Source organism: Oncorhynchus kisutch, unplaced genomic scaffold (assembly GCF_002021735.2).
Source record: "Oncorhynchus kisutch isolate 150728-3 unplaced genomic scaffold, Okis_V2 scaffold1232, whole genome shotgun sequence".
Taxonomy (NCBI): Eukaryota; Metazoa; Chordata; class Actinopteri; order Salmoniformes; family Salmonidae; genus Oncorhynchus; species Oncorhynchus kisutch.
Window position 1 is genome coordinate 36,075 of NW_022263177.1, and position 18,273 is coordinate 54,347.

The 18,273-nt window shown below is 43.0% G+C and overlaps 18 non-coding genes across 18 annotated transcripts; all 18 read left to right on the forward strand.

Moving 5' to 3' along the window:
* The first annotated feature begins 6,632 nt into the window (after positions 1 to 6,632).
* Positions 6,633 to 6,706, forward strand: trnai-aau (transfer RNA isoleucine (anticodon AAU)). The gene has a single exon. It is a non-coding gene; the product is annotated as a tRNA-Ile (tRNA).
* An 82-nt stretch (positions 6,707 to 6,788) lies between these two features.
* trnaf-gaa (transfer RNA phenylalanine (anticodon GAA)) lies at positions 6,789 to 6,861 on the forward strand. The gene has a single exon. It is a non-coding gene; the product is annotated as a tRNA-Phe (tRNA).
* Positions 6,862 to 8,413: 1,552 nt separating this feature from the next.
* trnai-aau (transfer RNA isoleucine (anticodon AAU)) lies at positions 8,414 to 8,487 on the forward strand. Its single transcript has one exon. It is a non-coding gene; the product is annotated as a tRNA-Ile (tRNA).
* Positions 8,488 to 8,569: 82 nt separating this feature from the next.
* On the forward strand, positions 8,570 to 8,642 carry trnaf-gaa (transfer RNA phenylalanine (anticodon GAA)). The gene has a single exon. It is a non-coding gene; the product is annotated as a tRNA-Phe (tRNA).
* A 445-nt stretch (positions 8,643 to 9,087) lies between these two features.
* On the forward strand, positions 9,088 to 9,161 carry trnai-aau (transfer RNA isoleucine (anticodon AAU)). The gene has a single exon. It is a non-coding gene; the product is annotated as a tRNA-Ile (tRNA).
* Positions 9,162 to 10,195: 1,034 nt separating this feature from the next.
* On the forward strand, positions 10,196 to 10,269 carry trnai-aau (transfer RNA isoleucine (anticodon AAU)). The gene has a single exon. It is a non-coding gene; the product is annotated as a tRNA-Ile (tRNA).
* Positions 10,270 to 10,351: 82 nt separating this feature from the next.
* trnaf-gaa (transfer RNA phenylalanine (anticodon GAA)) lies at positions 10,352 to 10,424 on the forward strand. Its single transcript has one exon. It is a non-coding gene; the product is annotated as a tRNA-Phe (tRNA).
* A 445-nt stretch (positions 10,425 to 10,869) lies between these two features.
* On the forward strand, positions 10,870 to 10,943 carry trnai-aau (transfer RNA isoleucine (anticodon AAU)). The gene has a single exon. It is a non-coding gene; the product is annotated as a tRNA-Ile (tRNA).
* A 1,058-nt stretch (positions 10,944 to 12,001) lies between these two features.
* Positions 12,002 to 12,075, forward strand: trnai-aau (transfer RNA isoleucine (anticodon AAU)). The gene has a single exon. It is a non-coding gene; the product is annotated as a tRNA-Ile (tRNA).
* Positions 12,076 to 12,157: 82 nt separating this feature from the next.
* On the forward strand, positions 12,158 to 12,230 carry trnaf-gaa (transfer RNA phenylalanine (anticodon GAA)). Its single transcript has one exon. It is a non-coding gene; the product is annotated as a tRNA-Phe (tRNA).
* A 1,552-nt stretch (positions 12,231 to 13,782) lies between these two features.
* Positions 13,783 to 13,856, forward strand: trnai-aau (transfer RNA isoleucine (anticodon AAU)). The gene has a single exon. It is a non-coding gene; the product is annotated as a tRNA-Ile (tRNA).
* Positions 13,857 to 13,938: 82 nt separating this feature from the next.
* trnaf-gaa (transfer RNA phenylalanine (anticodon GAA)) lies at positions 13,939 to 14,011 on the forward strand. The gene has a single exon. It is a non-coding gene; the product is annotated as a tRNA-Phe (tRNA).
* Positions 14,012 to 14,890: 879 nt separating this feature from the next.
* Positions 14,891 to 14,964, forward strand: trnai-aau (transfer RNA isoleucine (anticodon AAU)). Its single transcript has one exon. It is a non-coding gene; the product is annotated as a tRNA-Ile (tRNA).
* Positions 14,965 to 15,046: 82 nt separating this feature from the next.
* Positions 15,047 to 15,119, forward strand: trnaf-gaa (transfer RNA phenylalanine (anticodon GAA)). The gene has a single exon. It is a non-coding gene; the product is annotated as a tRNA-Phe (tRNA).
* A 445-nt stretch (positions 15,120 to 15,564) lies between these two features.
* On the forward strand, positions 15,565 to 15,638 carry trnai-aau (transfer RNA isoleucine (anticodon AAU)). Its single transcript has one exon. It is a non-coding gene; the product is annotated as a tRNA-Ile (tRNA).
* Positions 15,639 to 16,697: 1,059 nt separating this feature from the next.
* Positions 16,698 to 16,771, forward strand: trnai-aau (transfer RNA isoleucine (anticodon AAU)). The gene has a single exon. It is a non-coding gene; the product is annotated as a tRNA-Ile (tRNA).
* Positions 16,772 to 16,853: 82 nt separating this feature from the next.
* trnaf-gaa (transfer RNA phenylalanine (anticodon GAA)) lies at positions 16,854 to 16,926 on the forward strand. The gene has a single exon. It is a non-coding gene; the product is annotated as a tRNA-Phe (tRNA).
* Positions 16,927 to 17,371: 445 nt separating this feature from the next.
* Positions 17,372 to 17,445, forward strand: trnai-aau (transfer RNA isoleucine (anticodon AAU)). Its single transcript has one exon. It is a non-coding gene; the product is annotated as a tRNA-Ile (tRNA).
* The last annotated feature ends 828 nt before the right edge of the window (positions 17,446 to 18,273 follow it).

Below are 18,273 nucleotides of genomic sequence, written 5' to 3' on the forward strand. Positions count from 1 at the left end.
ATGCAGCTAAAGTAACATGGCTAGCTATTTACTTGCTTGAGTCGGATTAAAAATAACTGTTGCCGCTCTGGGTATGGACCCTAAAACGTAGTTCTGAACTAATATTCATACCAATCAATGAACCTCAAGTCTGAATGGCATTAATGAAGCCTAGAGTAGAATATACCTTTTGTGCCAAGGATGCAAGACCTATATACACATGTATTTGAGTTAATACCACGTATGAGATTCCCATCTTGTAGCCTGTACATTGACTATATTCACCGATCATGTACTCTTCCTTGGCAAATAAAAGTGTGGTTCTGGTATGACAGACACTTTCAGTCATATCAAACGATGCGGTGTCTGCATGTATGTATTACAATTGTACACTTCAAAAGTGTTTACTGCTCCTGGGATATCAATGTTTACACATTGTAACTATACAATAGACTAAACATGATTGATTTGTAATTCATATATACAGGAAAAAAACGTATGCATATCTAACTCCATTAATCTGAGGACACAGGATAGTATTTCAACCAGTGGAGAATGTGAAACACTTTACTGAAAGAAGTGCATTTTATAATATTATACGAGTTCAATCTTGGGCGGGCAGGTGGGTAGAGCGTTGGACTAGTAACCAGAAGGTCGTAAGATCAAATCCCTGAGCCGAGAAGGTAAAAATCTGCCCCTGAACAAGGCAGTTCCTAGGCCGTCATTCTTATCTGACATGCCTAGTTAAAGGGTAACTACACCCCAAAATCGATATGTCTTAATTGGTTTCCTGCTATATTGGCACAGATACATGAGTCTTATCTTCTTATGGCTTCTTATTATCTTCTTGTCCAGAGGTGCCCAGAGTAAAATGCCTGCTACTCAGTCCCAGAAGCTAAGATATGCATATATTAGTATATTTTGATAGAAAACCCTCTGAAGGTTCTAACACCGTTTGAATGATGTCTGTGAGTAACAGAACACATATTGCAGGCAAAAACCTGAGAAAAAAATCCAACCAGGAAGTGGGAAATCTGAGGTTGTTCGTTTTTCAACTCATTCCCTATTGAAGACAGTGGGATATTGGTCATGTTGCACTTCCTAGATGTCAACAGGCTTTAGAACCTTGTTTGATGCTTCTACTGTGAGGTGAGGGCGAATGAGAGGGGAATGAGTCAGAGGTCTGGCAGAATGCCTTGAGCTCGTTCACATGAGAGCGAGCTCTGTTCCATCGCAATTCTACAGACAAAGGAATTCTCCGGTTGGAGCATTATTTAAGATTTATTTTAACATCCTGAAGATTGATTCTATACATTGTTTGACATGTTTCTACGGACTGTAATCGAACTTTTTGACATTTCGTCTGCTCCTAATGAACACGCTTCGTGAGATTGGATTTGTTTACAAAACTTCAACTTGCATTTCTTTGGGAGACCGCACAGCCCTCTGTGCTCGCCAGAGGTAGCCTGACTGCCATTAGGTACCGAGATGAGATCCTCAGACCCCTTGTGAGACCATATGCTGGTGTGGTTGGCCCTGGGTTCCTCCTAATGCAAGACAATGCTAGACCTCATGTGGCTGGAGTGTGTCAGCAGTTCCTGCAAGAGGAAGGCATTGATCCTATGGACTGGCCCGCGCATTCCCCAGACCTGAATCCAATTGAGCACATCTGGGACATCATGTCTCACTCAATCCACCACAGACTGTCCAGGAGTTGGCGGATGCTTTAGTCCAGGAGGAGATCCCTCAGGAGACCATCCGCCATCTCATCAGGAGCATGCCCAGGCGTTGTAGAGGTCATGGTTTTCCACTTTAATTTTGAGTGTGATTCCAAATCCAGACCTCCATGGGTTGATACATTTGATTTCCATTGATCATTTTTGTGTGATTATGTTGTCAGCACATTCAACTGTGTAAAGAAAAAAGTATTTAATAAGAACATTTCATTCATTCAGATCTAGGCTGTGTTATTTTAGTGTTCCCTTTTTTTTGAGCAGTGTATATTAGAAAGATTGAAAATGTATAGGGTGAAGTTGGCAATGATTATGTAGAGATATTATTATTATAGAGATAATTGCAGAGTTTTATAAAATATATAAAAGTTTTTAGCACCTATATTATTGGAAGTTTATCAATATATGGAGGATAATAATAATGTTTCAGAATCTATGGTGACAGGGCTGATAATGATTTTATATAAAAATAAGGGGAGCAAATTGAAACTGGAGAATTATAGGCCAATTAGTTTATTAAATTCAGATTATAAGGTTTTAACTAAGATACTGGCAAATAGAATGAAGCAAGTTTTAAATGATATTATAGCACCTACACAGAATTATAGTGTGCCTGGTAGAGATATTGCTGATCTAATTGTATTAATTGTATGATAAATAAAATGGTTAAGCATAGATTTAAATAAAGCTTTTGATAGGGTGGAACATGATTTTATGTTTAGGGTAATGGATAAATATGGTTTTGGTAATACAATAATAGGATGGATAAAATTATATAAGGCGGCAAAAAGTAGGGAAATGTGTAATGGGGTTTTTACTGATTATTTTATTCTTGAGAGATCTGTGAGACAGGGGTGCCCTTTATCAGCTTTATTATTTGTTTTATCGGTAGAACCTTTAGCAGCATTTCTGAAAAAAAGATCTTATAAATTGTGTACAGACTCCACAAGGACGTTTTAGTTTGATTCATCAAGACGCAGATGATACCACAATAACAGTTAGAGATGAGGGAAGTGTAAAAAGGGTGATGGAGTGTTTTAAAGTATATGGACAAGCATCAGGTGCAAAGGTTAACATGGAGAAGTCAGTAGTAATGAGTAAGATTAATGAGGGGAAATGTACTTTTAAGGTGGTAAAAGATTATTAAGATGTTAGGAGTGAAGGAAATGGAAGCTAGGGATTTGACATGGAGTGGTGTAATAAAGTTAGGAAGGTGGTAAATATGTAGAGGGGGGTAGTCTTTGAAATTAAAAGGGAAAGTAATTGTAATAAATTCATTGATGTCAATTTTTATTTATGTAATGAACGTTTCGGATATGCCAGAATGGGTTTTATCTGAAATGAATAAGATTTTAGTAATTTTTTTATGGGATGGGAAGGGGGTGAAAAATCGCTTGAAGTTGGTAGATTTAAGTGTAAGGAAAACAGCAATTAGAGTAAAAATGGAAATGTTAGGTAATATACTTTTGTTTTATAGAGAAGTGTTTGAGGATTGGGGGCAGTTTTTACCAAATATTTATTATGAATGTACCATTTTAGAAAATATTTTAAATCAGCCTATATTTTTAAATCCTAAGTGTAATATGTTTTGTAAATATTTTATGAGGCCTGGGATGAGGCAGATATTAATTCCCGGGTTCCTTCCATTTCAGGCAATATATGATAATGTGTGAGTAGATGAGATAGTGGGGCAAAAATTATTTAGTCAGCCACCAATTGTGCAAATTCTCCCACTTAAGATGAGGCCTGTAATTTTCATCATAGGTACACTTTCAACTATGACCGACAAAATGAGAAAAAAAATCCAGATAATCACATTCTAGGATTTTTAATGAATTTATTTGCAAATTATGGTGGAAAATAATTATTTGGTCACCTACAAACAAGCAAGATTTCTGGCTCTCACAGACCTGTAACTTCTTTAAGAGGCTCCTCTGTCCTCCACTCGTTACCTGTATTAATGGCACCTGTTTGAACTTGTTATCAGTATAAAAGACACCTGTCCACAACCTCAAACAGTCACACTCCAAACTCCACTATGGCGAAGACCAAAGAGCTGTCAAAGGACACCAGACCTAGTGAATGACCTGCAGAAAGCTGGGACCAAAGTAACAAAGCCTACCATAAGTAACACACTACGCCGCCAGGGACTAAACTCCTGCAGTGCCAGACGTATCCCCCTGCTTAAGCCAGTACATGTCCAGGCCCGTCTGAAGTTTGCTAGAGAGCATTTGGATGATCCAGAAGAAGATTGGGAGAATGTCATATGGTCAGATGAAACCAAAATGTTACTTTTTGGTAAAAACTCAACTCGTCGTGTTTGGAGGACAAAGATGTGATTTTGGAGCATGCGGGCATCGATCCCACTACCTCATGAATGCAAAGTATTTGAGCTAATTCCCCAGCCGTTTGGAAATTCCGCAAGAAGCAACCAAGAGGGTCCAGTCTTGTCAGGCTATGCTGTTGGTTGACTTGTTAGTTTATGCGCCAGCACTTGCAGAGGCTCGGTGCATCTCAACAATTGCGCCCAATAGCTAGTGGCCGGTTAGCTCAGTTGGTTAGAGTGTGGTGCTAATAAAGCTAATAAAATTGAGAGTCACATGCATGTAAATTGTCATGGGTGCCACAGAATCTAAAGGTCCATGGTTCGATCCCGGGTTTCGGAATTTGTATTTGTTCTTTCTTCATGCTCTGCCTTCAAGGGAACTATCCACAGCTTTGTTTGTGGGCCTCAATGGTGTGTGCTACGCTGCTCCTCTGAAAGTAAGTAATGTCTTGCATTTTCATCTGACATTGTGACATCAGTATTACATGAGAGTTGCTTGTCATTGTTACAGGAAAGTTGCTTGTCATTGTTACATGACAGTAGGTTGTCGTAAGACAAGGCTGCATGAAGTGTGAACTGGAGCTTTCTTGGATCCACAAAAAAATTTGTTTTTGGGGAATGCGGGCATCGATCCCAATACCTATAGCATGCTAAGCAAACACAATACCAATTGATCAAATTCCCCAGCTGTTTGGAATTGCCACAAGGAGCAACTAAGAGTGTCCAGTCTTGTCAGTCTATGCTGTTGGTGGGCTTGTTAGTTTGCGCTCCAGCACTTGCAGAGGCTCGGTGCATCTCAACAATTGTGCTCTGTAGCCAGCGGCTGGTTAGCTCAGTTGGTTAGAGTGTGTGATACGCTGCTCTCTGAAAGTAAGTAATGTCTTCTTTCTCATCTGACATTGTGACATCAGTATTACATGAGAGTTGCTTGTCATTGTTACATGACAGTTTCTTGTCATTGTTTACATGACAGTAGGTTGTCGTAAGACAAGGCTGCATGAAGTGTGAACTGGAGTTTTCTTGGATCCATAAAACAATGTGATTTTGGAGCATGCGGGCATCGATCCCACTACCTCACGCATGCAAAGTATTTGAGCTAATTCCCCAGCCGTTTGGAAATTCCACAAGAAACAACCAAGAGGGTCCAGTCTTGTCAGGCTATGCTGTTGGTTGACTTGTTAGTTTACTTGTCAGCACTTGCAGAGGCTCGGTGCATCTCAACAATTGCGCCCAATTGATAGTCCCCGGTTAGCTCAGTTGGTTAGAGTGTGGTGCTAATAACTCCACGGTCATGGGTTCGATCCCCGTACTGGCTATGATATACTTTTTGACTGTCAAAATTGTGAGTCACATGCATGTGAATTGTCAAGGTTGCCACAGAATTAAATTTGTGAATTGCCGAAATAGCTCAGTTGGGAGAGCGTTAGCCTGAAGATCTAAAGGTCCCTGGTTCGATCCCGGGTTTCTGCATTTGTATTTGTTCTTTCTTTCTGCTCTGGCTTCAAGGAAACTATCCACAGCTTTGTTTGTGGGCCTCAATGGTGTGTGCTACGCTGCTCCTCTGAAAGTAAGTAATGTCTTGCTTTTTCATCTGACATTTTGACATCAGTGTTACAGGAAAGTTGCTTGTCATTGTTACATGACAGTAGGTTGTCGTAGGACAAGGCTGCATGAAGTGTGAACTGGAGCTTTCTTGGATCCATAAAACAATGTGATTTTGGAGCATGCGGGCATCGATCCAACTACCTCACGAATGCAAAGTATTTGAGCTAATTCCCCAGCCGTTTGGAAATTCCACAAGAAGCAACCAAGAGGGTCCAGTCTTGTCAGGCTATGCTGTTGGTTGACTTGTTAGTTTACTTGTCAGCACTTGCAGAGGCTCGGTGCATCTCAACAATTGCGCCCAATTGATAGTCCCCGGTTAGCTCAGTTGGTTAGAGTGTGGTGCTAATAACTCCACGGTCATGGGTTCGATCCCCGTACTGGCTATGATATACTTTTTGACTGTCAAAATTGTGAGTCACATGCATGTGAATTGTCAAGGTTGCCACAGAATTGAATTTGTGAATTGCCGAAATAGCTCAGTTGGGAGAGCGTTAGCCTGAAAATATAAAGGTCCCTGGTTCGATCCCGGGTTTCTGTATTTGTTCTTTCTTTCTGCTCTGGCTTCAAGGAAACTATCCACAGCTTTGTTTGTGGGCCTCAATGGTGTGTGCTACGCTGCTCCTCTGAAAGTAAGTAATGTCTTTCTTTTTCATCTGACATTTTGACATCAGTGTTACAGGAAAGTTGCTTGTCATTGTTACATGACAGTAGGTTGTCGTAAGACAAGGCTGCATGAAGTGTGAACTGGAGCTTTCTTGGATCCACAAAAAAAATTGTTTTTGGGGAATGCGGGCATCGATCCCAATACCTATAGCATGCTAAGCAAACACAATACCAATTGATCAAATTCCCCAGCTCTCTGGAATTGCCAGAAGGAGCAACCAAGAGTGTCCAGTCATGTCAGGCTATGCTGTTGGTGGACTTGTTAGTTTGCGCTCCAGCACTTGCAGAGGCTCGGTGTATCTCAACAATTGCGTCCAATAGCTAGTGGCCGGTTAGCTCAGTTGGTTAGAGCGTGGTGCTAATAACGCCAAGGTCATGGGTTCGATCCCCGTACTGGCTATGATGTACTTTTTGACTGTCAAAATTGTGAGTCACATGCATGTGAATTGTCAAGGTTGCCACAGAATTGAATTTATTGAATTGCCGAAATAGCTCAGTTGGGAGAGCGTTAGACTGAAGATCTAAAGGTCCCTGGTTCGATCCCGTGTTTCGGCATTTGTATTTGTTCTTTCTTTCTGCTCTGGCTTCAAGGAAACTATCCACAGCTTTGTTTGTGGGCCTCAATGGCGTGTGCTACGCTGCTCCTCTGAAAGTAAGTAATGTCTTGCTTTTTCATCTGACATTTTGACATCAGTGTTACAGGAAAGTTGCTTGTCATTGTTACATGACAGTAGGTTGTCGTAAGACAAGGCTGCATGAAGTGTGAACTGGAGCTTTCTTGGATCCACAAAAAAATGTGTTTTTGGGGAATGCGGGCATCGATCCCAATACCTATAGCATGCAAAGTATTTGAGCTAATTCCCCAGCCGTTTGGAAATTCCGCAAGAAGCAACCAAGAGGGTCCAGTCTTGTCAGGCTATGCTGTTGGTTGACTTGTTAGTTTACGCTCTAGCACTTGCAGAGGCTCGGTGCATCTCAACAATTTCGTCCAATAGCCAGTGGCCGGTTAGCTCAGTTGGTTAGAGCGTGGTGCTAATAACGCCAAGGTCATGAGTTCGATCCCAGTACTGACTATGATGTACTTTTTGACTGTCAAAATTGTGAGTCACATGCATGTGAATTGTCAAGGTTGCCACAGAATTGAATTTATTGAATTGCTGAAATAGCTCAGTTGGGCGAGCGTTAGACTGAAGATCTAAAGGTCCCTGGTTCGATCCTGGGTTTCGGCATTTGTATTTGTTCTTTCTTTCTGCTCTGGCTTCAAGGAAACTATCCACAGCTTTGTTTGTGGGCCTCAATGGCGTGTGCTACGCTGCTCCTCTGAAAGTAAGTAATGTCTTGCTTTTTCATCTGACATTTTGACATCAGTGTTACAGGAAAGTTGCTTGTCATTGTTACATGACAGTAGGTTGTCGTAAGACAAGGCTGCATGAAGTGTGAACTGGAGCTTTCTTGGATCCACAAAAAAATGTGTTTTTGGGGAATGCGGGCATCGATCCCAATACCTATTGCATGCTAAGCAAACACAATACCAATTGATCAAATTCCCCAGCTGTTTGGAATTGCCACAAGGAGCAACTAAGAGTGTCCAGTCTTGTCAGTCTATGCTGTTGGTGGACTTGTTAGTTTGCGTTCCAGCACTTGCAGAGGCTCGGTGCATCTCAACAATTGTGCTCTGTAGCCAGCGGCCGGTTAGCTCAGTTGGTTAGAGTGTGTGATACGCTGCTCTCTGAAAGTAAGTAATGTCTTCTTTCTCATCTGACATTGTGACATCAGTATTACATGAGAGTTGCTTGTCATTGTTAAATGACAGTTTCTTGTCATTGTTTACATGACAGTAGGTTGTCGTAAGACAAGGCTGCATGAAGTGTGAACTGGAGTTTTCTTGGATCCATAAAACAATGTGATTTTGGAGCATGCGGGCATCGAACTCACTACCTCACGCATGCAAAGTATTTGAGCTAATTCCCCAGCCGTTTGGAAATTCCGCAAGAAGCAACCAAGAGGGTCCAGTCTTGTCAGGCTATGCTGTTGGTTGACTTGTTAGTTTACGCTCCAGCACTTGCAGAGGCTCGGTGTATCTCAACAATTGCGTCCAATAGCTAGTGGCCGGTTAGCTCAGTTGGTTACAGCGTGGTGCTAATAACGCCAAGGTCATGGGTTCGATCCCCGGACTGGCTATGATGTACTTTTTGACTGTAAAAATTGTGATTCACATGCATGTGAATTGTCAAGGTTGCCACAGAATTGAATTTAGTGAATTGCCGAAATAGCTCAGTTGGGAGAGCGTTAGACTGAAGATCTAAAGGTCCCTGGTTCGATCCCGGGTTTCGGCATTTGTATTTGTTCTTTCTTTCTGCTCTGGCTTCAAGGAAACTATCCACAGCTTTGTTTGTGGGCCTCAATGGCGTGTGCTACGCTGCTCCTCTGAAAGTAAGTAATGTCTTGCATTTTCATCTGAAATTTTGACATCAGTGTTACAGGAAAGTTGCTTGTCATTGTTACATGACAGTAGGTTGTCGTAAGACAAGGCTGCATGAAGTGTGAACTGGAGTTTTCTTGGATCCATAAAACAATGTGATTTTGGAGCATGCGGGCATCGATCCCACTACCTCACGCATGCAAAGTATTTGAGCTAATTCCCCAGCCGTTTGGAAATTCCGCAAGAAGCAACCAAGAGGGTCCAGTCTTGTCAGGCTATGCTGTTGGTTGACTTGTTAGTTTACGCTCTAGCACTTGCAGAGGCTCGGTGCATCTCAACAATTGCGTCCAATAGCCAGTGGCCGGTTAGCTCAGTTGGTTAGAGCGTGGTGCTAATAACGCCAAGGTCATGAGTTCGATCCCCGTACTGGCTATGATGTACTTTTTGACTGTCAAAATTGTGAGTCACATGCATGTGAATTGTCAAGGTTGCCACAGAATTGAATTTATTGAATTTCTGAAATAGCTCAGTTGGGAGAGCGTTAGACTGAAGATCTAAAGGTCCCTGGTTCGATCCTGGGTTTCGGCATTTGTATTTGTTCTTTCTTTCTGCTCTGGCTTCAAGGAAACTATCCACAGCTTTGTTTGTGGGCCTCAATGGCGTGTGCTACGCTGCTCCTCTGAAAGTAAGTAATGTCTTGCTTTTTCATCTGACATTTTGACATCAGTGTTACAGGAAAGTTGCTTGTCATTGTTACATGACAGTAGGTTGTCGTAAGACAAGGCTACATGAAGTGTGAACTGGAGCTTTCTTGGATCCACAAAAAAATGTGTTTTTGGGGAATGCGGGCATCGATCCCAATACCTATTGCATGCTAAGCAAACACAATACCAATTGATCAAATTCCCCAGCTGTTTAGAATTGCCACAAGGAGCAACTAAGAGTGTCCAGTCTTGTCAGTCTATGCTGTTGGTGGACTTGTTAGTTTGCGCTCCAGCACTTGCAGAGGCTCGGTGCATCTCAACAATTGTGCTCTGTAGCCAGCGGCTGGTTAGCTCAGTTGGTTAGAGTGTGTGATACGCTGCTCTCTGAAAGTAAGTAATGTCTTATTTCTCATCTGACATTGTGACATCAGTATTACATGAGAGTTGCTTGTCATTGTTTACATGACAGTTTCTTGTCATTGTTTACATGACAGTAGGTTGTCGTAAGACAAGGCTGCATGAAGTGTGAACTGGAGTTTTCTTGGATCCATAAAACAATGTGATTTTGGAGCATGCGGGCATCGATCCCACTACCTCACGCATGCAAAGTATTTGAGCTAATTCCCCAGCCGTTTGGAAATTCCGCAAGAAGCAACCAAGAGGGTCCAGTCTTGTCAGGCTATGCTGTTGGTTGACTTGTTAGTTTACGCTCCAGCACTTGCAGAGGCTCGGTGTATCTCAACAATTGCGTCCAATAGCTAGTGGCCGGTTAGCTCAGTTGGTTAGAGCGTGGTGCTAATAACGCCAAGGTCATGTGTTTGATCCCCGTACTGGCTATGATGTACTTTTTGACTGTCAAAATTGTGATTCACATGCATGTGAATTGTCAAGGTTGCCACAGAATTGAATTTAGTGAATTGCCGAAATAGCTCAGTTGGGAGAGCGTTAGACTGAAGATCTAAAGCTCCCTGGTTCGATCCCGGGTTTCGGCATTTGTATTTGTTCTTTCTTTCTGCTCTGGCTTCAAGGAAACTATCCACAGCTTTGTTTGTGGGCCTCAATGGCGTGTGCTACGCTGCTCCTCTGAAAGTAAGTAATGTCTTGCATTTTCATCTGAAATTCTGACATCAGTGTTACAGGAAAGTTGCTTGTCATTGTTACATGACAGTAGGTTGTCGTAAGACAAGGCTGCATGAAGTGTGAACTGGAGTTTTCTTGGATCCATAAAACAATGTGATTTTGGAGCATGCGGGCATCGATCCCACTACCTCACGCATGCAAAGTATTTGAGCTAATTCCCCAGCCGTTTGGAAATTCCGCAAGAAGCAACCAAGAGGGTCCAGTCTTGTCAGGCTATGCTGTTGGTTGACTTGTTAGTTTACGCTCTAGCACTTGCAGAGGCTCGGTGCATCTCAACAATTGCGTCCAATAGCCAGTGGCCGGTTAGCTCAGTTGGTTAGAGCGTGATGCTAATAACGCCAAGGTCATGAGTTCGATCCCCGTACTGGCTATGATGTACTTTTTGACTGTCAAAATTGTGAGTCACATGCATGTGAATTGTCAAGGTTGCCACAGAATTGAATTTATTAAATTGCTGAAATAGCTCAGTTGGGAGAGCGTTAGACTGAAGATCTAAAGGTCCCTGGTTCAATCCCGGGTTTTGGCATTTGTATTTGTTCTTTCTTCATGCTCTTCCTTCAAGGAAACTATCCACAGCTTTGTTTGTGGGCCTCAATGGTGTGTGCTACGCTGCTCCTCAAAAAGTAAGTAATGTCTTGCTTTTTCATCTGACATTTTCACATCAGTGTTACAGGAAAGTTGCTTGTCATTGTTACATGACAGTAGGTTGTCGTAGGACAAGGCTGCATGAAGTGTGAACTGGAGCTTTCTTGGATCCACAAAAAAATGTGTTTTTGGGGAAGGCGGGCATCGATCCCACTACCTATAGCATGCTAAGCAAACACAATACCAATTGATCAAATTCCCCAGCTCTCTGGAATTGCCACAAGGAGCAACTAAGAGAGTCCAGTCTTGTCAGGCTATGCTGTTGGTGGACTTGTTAGTTTGCGCTCCAGCACTTGCAGAGGCTCGGTGCATCTCAACAATTGTGCTCTGTAGCCAGCGGCCGGTTAGCTCAGTTGGTTAGAGTGAGTGATACGCTGCTCTCTGAAAGTAAGCAATGTCTTCTTTTTCATCTGACATTGTGACATCATTATTACATGAGAATTGCTTGTCATTGTTACATGACAGTTTCTTGTCATTGTTTACATGACAGTTTCTTGTCATTGTTTACATGACAGTAGGTTGTCGTAAGACAAGGCTGCATGAAGTGTGAACTGGAGTTTTCTTGGATCCATAAAACAATGTGATTTTGGAGCATGCGGGCATCGATCCCACTACCTCACGCATGCAAAGTATTTGAGCTAATTCCCCAGCCGTTTGGAAATTCCGCAAGAAGCAACCAAGAGGGTCCAGTCTTGTCAGGCTATGCTGTTGGTTGACTTGTTAGTTTACGCTCCAGCACTTGCAGAGGCTCGGTGTATCTCAACAATTGCGTCCAATAGCTAGTGGCCGGTTAGCTCAGTTGTTTAGAGCGTGGTGCTAATAACGCCAAGGTCATGGGTTCGATCCCCGTACTGGCTATGATGTACTTTTTGACTGTCAAAATTGTGATTCACATGCATGTGAATTGTCAAGGTTGCCACAGAATTGAACTTTGTGCATTGCCGAAATAGCTCAGTTGGGAGAGCGTTAGACTGAAGATCTAAAGGTCCCTGGTTCGATCCCGGGTTTCTGCATTTGTGTTTGTTCTTTCTTTCTGCTCTGGCTTCAAGGAAACTATCCACAGCTTTGTTTGTGGGCCTCAATGGCGTGTGCTACGCTGCTCCTCTGAAAGTAAGTAATGTCTTGCATTTTCATCAGAAATTTTGACATCAGTGTTACAGGAAAGTTGCTTGTCATTGTTACATGACAGTAGGTTGTCGTAAGACAAGGCTGCATGAAGTGTGAACTGGAGTTTTCTTGGATCCATAAAACAATGTGATTTTGGAGCATGCGGGCATCGATCCCACTACCTCACGCATGCAAAGTATTTGAGCTAATTCCCCAGCCGTTTGGAAATTCCGCAAGAAGCAACCAAGAGGGTCCAGTCTTGTCAGGCTATGCTGTTGGTTGACTTGTTAGTTTACGCTCCAGCACTTGCAGAGGCTCAGTGCATCTCAACAATTGTGTCCAATATCTAGTGGCCGGTGAGCTCAGTTGGTTAGAGCGTGGTGCTAATAACGCCAAGGTCATGAGTTCGATCCCCGTAGTGGCTATGATGTACTTTTTGACTGTCAAAATTGTGAGTCACATGCATGTGAATTGTCAAGGTTGCCACAGAATTGAATTTAGTGAATTGCTGAAATAGCTCAGTTGGGAGAGCGTTAGACTGAAGATCTAAAGGTCCCTGGTTCGATCCCGGTTTTCAGCATTTGTATTTGTTCTTTCTTTCTGCTCTGGCTTCAAGGAAACTAACCACAGCTTTGTTTGTGGGCCTCAATGGCGTGTGCTACGCTGCTCCTCTGAAAGTAAGTCATGTCTTGCTTTTTCATCTGACATTTTGACATCAGTGTTACAGGAAAGTTGCTTGTCATTGTTACATGACAGTAGGTTGTCGTAAGACAAGGCTGCATGAAGTGTGAACTGGAGCTTTCTTGGATCCACAAAAAAATGTGTTTTTGGGGAATGCGGGCATCGATCCCAATACCTATAGCATGCTAAGCAAACACAATACCAATTGATCAAATTCCCCAGCTCTTTGGAATTGCCACAAGGAGCAACTAAGAGTGTCCAGTCTTGTCAGTCTATGCTGTTGGTGGACTTGTTAGTTTGCGTTCCAGCACTTGCAGAGGCTCGGTGCATCTCAACAATTGTGCTCTGTAGCCAGCGGCCGGTTAGCTCAGTTGGTTAGAGTGTGTGATACGCTGCTCTCTGAAAGTAAGTAATGTCTTCTTTCTCATCTGACATTGTGACATCAGTATTACATGAGAGTTGCTTGTCATTGTTAAATGACAGTTTCTTGTCATTGTTTACATGACAGTAGGTTGTCGTAAGACAAGGCTGCATGAAGTGTGAACTGGAGTTTTCTTGGATCCATAAAACAATGTGATTTTGGAGCATGCGGGCATCGAACTCACTACCTCACGCATGCAAAGTATTTGAGCTAATTCCCCAGCCGTTTGGAAATTCCGCAAGAAGCAACCAAGAGGGTCCAGTCTTGTCAGGCTATGCTGTTGGTTGACTTGTTAGTTTACGCTCCAGCACTTGCAGAGGCTCGGTGTATCTCAACAATTGCGTCCAATAGCTAGTGGCCGGTTAGCTCAGTTGGTTAGAGCGTGGTGCTAATAACGCCAAGGTCATGGGTTCGATCCCTGGACTGGCTATGATGTACTTTTTGACTGTCAAAATTGTGATTCACATGCATGTGAATTGTCAAGGTTGCCACAGAATTGAATTTAGTGAATTGCCGAAATAGCTCAGTTGGGAGAGCGTTAGACTGAAGATCTAAAGGTCCCTGGTTCGATCCCGGGTTTCGGCATTTGTATTTGTTCTTTCTTTCTGCTCTGGCTTCAAGGAAACTATCCACAGCTTTGTTTGTGGGCCTCAATGGCGTGTGCTACGCTGCTCCTCTGAAAGTAAGTAATGTCTTGCTTTTTCATCTGACATTTTGACATCAGTGTTACAGGAAAGTTGCTTGTCATTGTTACATGACAGTAGGTTGTCGTAAGACAAGGCTGCATGAAGTGTGAACTGGAGCTTTCTTGGATCCACAAAAAAATGTGTTTTTGGGGAATGCGGGCATCGATCCCAATACCTATTGCATGCTAAGCAAACACAATACCAATTGATCAAATTCCCCAGCTGTTTGGAATTGCCACAAGGAGCAACTAAGAGTGTCCAGTCTTGTCAGTCTATGCTGTTGGTGGACTTGTTAGTTTGCGCTCCAGCACTTGCAGAGGCTCGGTGCATCTCAACAATTGTGCTCTGTAGCCAGCGGCTGGTTAGCTCAGTTGGTTAGAGTGTGTGATACGCTGCTCTCTGAAAGTAAGTAATGTCTTATTTCTCATCTGACATTGTGACATCAGTATTACATGAGAGTTGCTTGTCATTGTTTACATGACAGTTTCTTGTCATTGTTTACATGACAGTAGGTTGTCGTAAGACAAGGCTGCATGAAGTGTGAACTGGAGTTTTCTTGGATCCATAAAACAATGTGATTTTGGAGCATGCGGGCATCGATCCCACTACCTCACGCATGCAAAGTATTTGAGCTAATTCCCCAGCCGTTTGGAAATTCCGCAAGAAGCAACCAAGAGGGTCCAGTCTTGTCAGGCTATGCTGTTGGTTGACTTGTTAGTTTATGCTCCAGCACTTGCAGAGGCTCGGTGTATCTCAACAATTGCGTCCAATAGCTAGTGGCCGGTTAGCTCAGTTGGTTAGAGCGTGGTGCTAATAACGCCAAGGTCATGTGTTTGATCCCCGTACTGGCTATGATGTACTTTTTGACTGTCAAAATTGTGATTCACATGCATGTGAATTGTCAAGGTTGCCACAGAATTGAATTTAGTGAATTGCCGAAATAGCTCAGTTGGGAGAGCGTTAGACTGAAGATCTAAAGCTCCCTGGTTCGATCCCGGGTTTCGGCATTTGTATTTGTTCTTTCTTTCTGCTCTGGCTTCAAGGAAACTATCCACAGCTTTGTTTGTGGGCCTCAATGGCGTGTGCTACGCTGCTCCTCTGAAAGTAAGTAATGTCTTGCATTTTCATCTGAAATTTTGACATCAGTGTTACAGGAAAGTTGCTTGTCATTGTTACATGACAGTAGGTTGTCGTAAGACAAGGCTGCATGAAGTGTGAACTGGAGTTTTCTTGGATCCATAAAACAATGTGATTTTGGAGCATGCGGGCATCGATCCCACTACCTCACGCATGCAAAGTATTTGAGCTAATTCCCCAGCCGTTTGGAAATTCCGCAAGAAGCAACCAAGAGGGTCCAGTCTTGTCAGGCTATGCTGTTGGTTGACTTGTTAGTTTACGCTCTAGCACTTGCAGAGGCTCGGTGCATCTCAACAATTGCGTCCAATAGCCAGTGGCCGGTTAGCTCAGTTGGTTAGAGCGTGATGCTAATAACGCCAAGGTCATGAGTTCGATCCCCGTACTGGCTATGATGTACTTTTTGACTGTCAAAATTGTGAGTCACATGCATGTGAATTGTCAAGGTTGCCACAGAATTGAATTTATTAAATTGCTGAAATAGCTCAGTTGGGAGAGCGTTAGACTGAAGATCTTAAGGTCCCTGGTTCAATCCCGGGTTTTGGCATTTGTATTTGTTCTTTCTTCATGCTCTTCCTTCAAGGAAACTATCCACAGCTTTGTTTGTGGGCCTCAATGGTGTGTGCTACGCTGCTCCTCAAAAAGTAAGTAATGTCTTGCTTTTTCATCTGACATTTTGACATCAGTGTTACAGGAAAGTTGCTTGTCATTGTTACATGACAGTAGGTTGTCGTAGGACAAGGCTGCATGAAGTGTGAACTGGAGCTTTCTTGGATCCACAAAAAAATGTGTTTTTGGGGAAGGCGGGCATCGATCCCACTACCTATAGCATGCTAAGCAAACACAATACCAATTGATCAAATTCCCCAGCTCTCTGGAATTGCCACAAGGAGCAAACTAAGAGAGTCCAGTCTTGTCAGGCTATGCTGTTGGTGGACTTGTTAGTTTGCGCTCCAGCACTTGCAGAGGCTCGGTGCATCTCAACAATTGTGCTCTGTAGCCAGCGGCCGGTTAGCTCAGTTGGTTAGAGTGAGTGATACGCTGCTCTCTGAAAGTAAGCAATGTCTTCTTTTTCATCTGACATTGTGACATCATTATTACATGAGAATTGCTTGTCATTGTTACATGACAGTTTCTTGTCATTGTTTACATGACAGTTTCTTGTCATTGTTTACATGACAGTAGGTTGTCGTAAGACAAGGCTGCATGAAGTGTGAACTGGAGTTTTCTTGGATCCATAAAACAATGTGATTTTGGAGCATGCGGGCATCGATCCCACTACCTCACGCATGCAAAGTATTTGAGCTAATTCCCCAGCCGTTTGGAAATTCCGCAAGAAGCAACCAAGAGGGTCCAGTCTTGTCAGGCTATGCTGTTGGTTGACTTGTTAGTTTACGCTCCAGCACTTGCAGAGGCTCGGTGTATCTCAACAATTGCGTCCAATAGCTAGTGGCCGGTTAGCTCAGTTGTTTAGAGCGTGGTGCTAATAACGCCAAGGTCATGGGTTCGATCCCCGTACTGGCTATGATGTACTTTTTGACTGTCAAAATTGTGATTCACATGCATGTGAATTGTCAAGGTTGCCACAGAATTGAACTTTGTGCATTGCCGAAATAGCTCAGTTGGGAGAGCGTTAGACTGAAGATCTAAAGGTCCCTGGTTCGATCCCGGTTTTCGGCATTTGTATTTGTTCTTTCTTTCTGCTCTGGCTTCAAGGAAACTATCCACAGCTTTGTTTGTGGGCCTCAATGGCGTGTGCTACGCTGCTCCTCTGAAAGTAAGTAATGTCTTGCATTTTCATCAGAAATTTTGACATCAGTGTTACAGGAAAGTTGCTTGTCATTGTTACATGACAGTAGGTTGTCGTAAGACAAGGCTGCATGAAGTGTGAACTGGAGTTTTCTTGGATCCATAAAACAATGTGATTTTGGAGCATGCGGGCATCGATCCCACTACCTCACGCATGCAAAGTATTTGAGCTAATTCCCCAGCCGTTTGGAAATTCCGCAAGAAGCAACCAAGAGGGTCCAGTCTTGTCAGGCTATGCTGTTGGTTGACTTGTTAGTTTACGCTCCAGCACTTGCAGAGGCTCAGTGCATCTCAACAATTGTGTCCAATATCTAGTGGCCGGTTAGCTCAGTTGGTTAGAGCGTGGTGCTAATAACGCCAAGGTCATGAGTTCGATCCCCGTACTGGCTATGATGTACTTTTTGACTGTCAAAATTGTGAGTCACATGCATGTGAATTGTCAAGGTTGCCACAGAATTGAATTTAGTGAATTGCTGAAATAGCTCAGTTGGGAGAGCGTTAGACTGAAGATCTAAAGGTCCCTGGTTCGATCCCGGTTTTCAGCATTTGTATTTGTTCTTTCTTTCTGCTCTGGCTTCAAGGAAACTAACCACAGCTTTGTTTGTGGGCCTCAATGGCGTGTGCTACGCTGCTCCTCTGAAAGTAAGTAATGTCTTGCTTTTTCATCTGACATTTTGACATCAGTGTTACAGGAAAGTTGCTTGTCATTGTTACATGACAGTAGGTTGTCGTAAGACAAGGCTGCATGAAGTGTGAACTGGAGCTTTCTTGGATCCACAAAAAAATGTGTTTTTGGGGAATGCGGGCATCGATCCCAATACCTATAGCATGCTAAGCAAACACAATACCAATTGATCAAATTCCCCAGCTCTTTGGAATTGCCACAAGGAGCAACTAAGAGTGTCCAGTCTTGTCAGTCTATGCTGTTGGTGGACTTGTTAGTTTGCGTTCCAGCACTTGCAGAGGCTCGGTGCATCTCAACAATTGTGCTCTGTAGCCAGCGGCCGGTTAGCTCAGTTGGTTAGAGTGTGTGATACGCTGCTCTCTGAAAGTAAGTAATGTCTTCTTTCTCATCTGACATTGTGACATCAGTATTACATGAGAGTTGCTTGTCATTGTTAAATGACAGTTTCTTGTCATTGTTTACATGACAGTAGGTTGTCGTAAGACAAGGCTGCATGAAGTGTGAACTGGAGTTTTCTTGGATCCATAAAACAA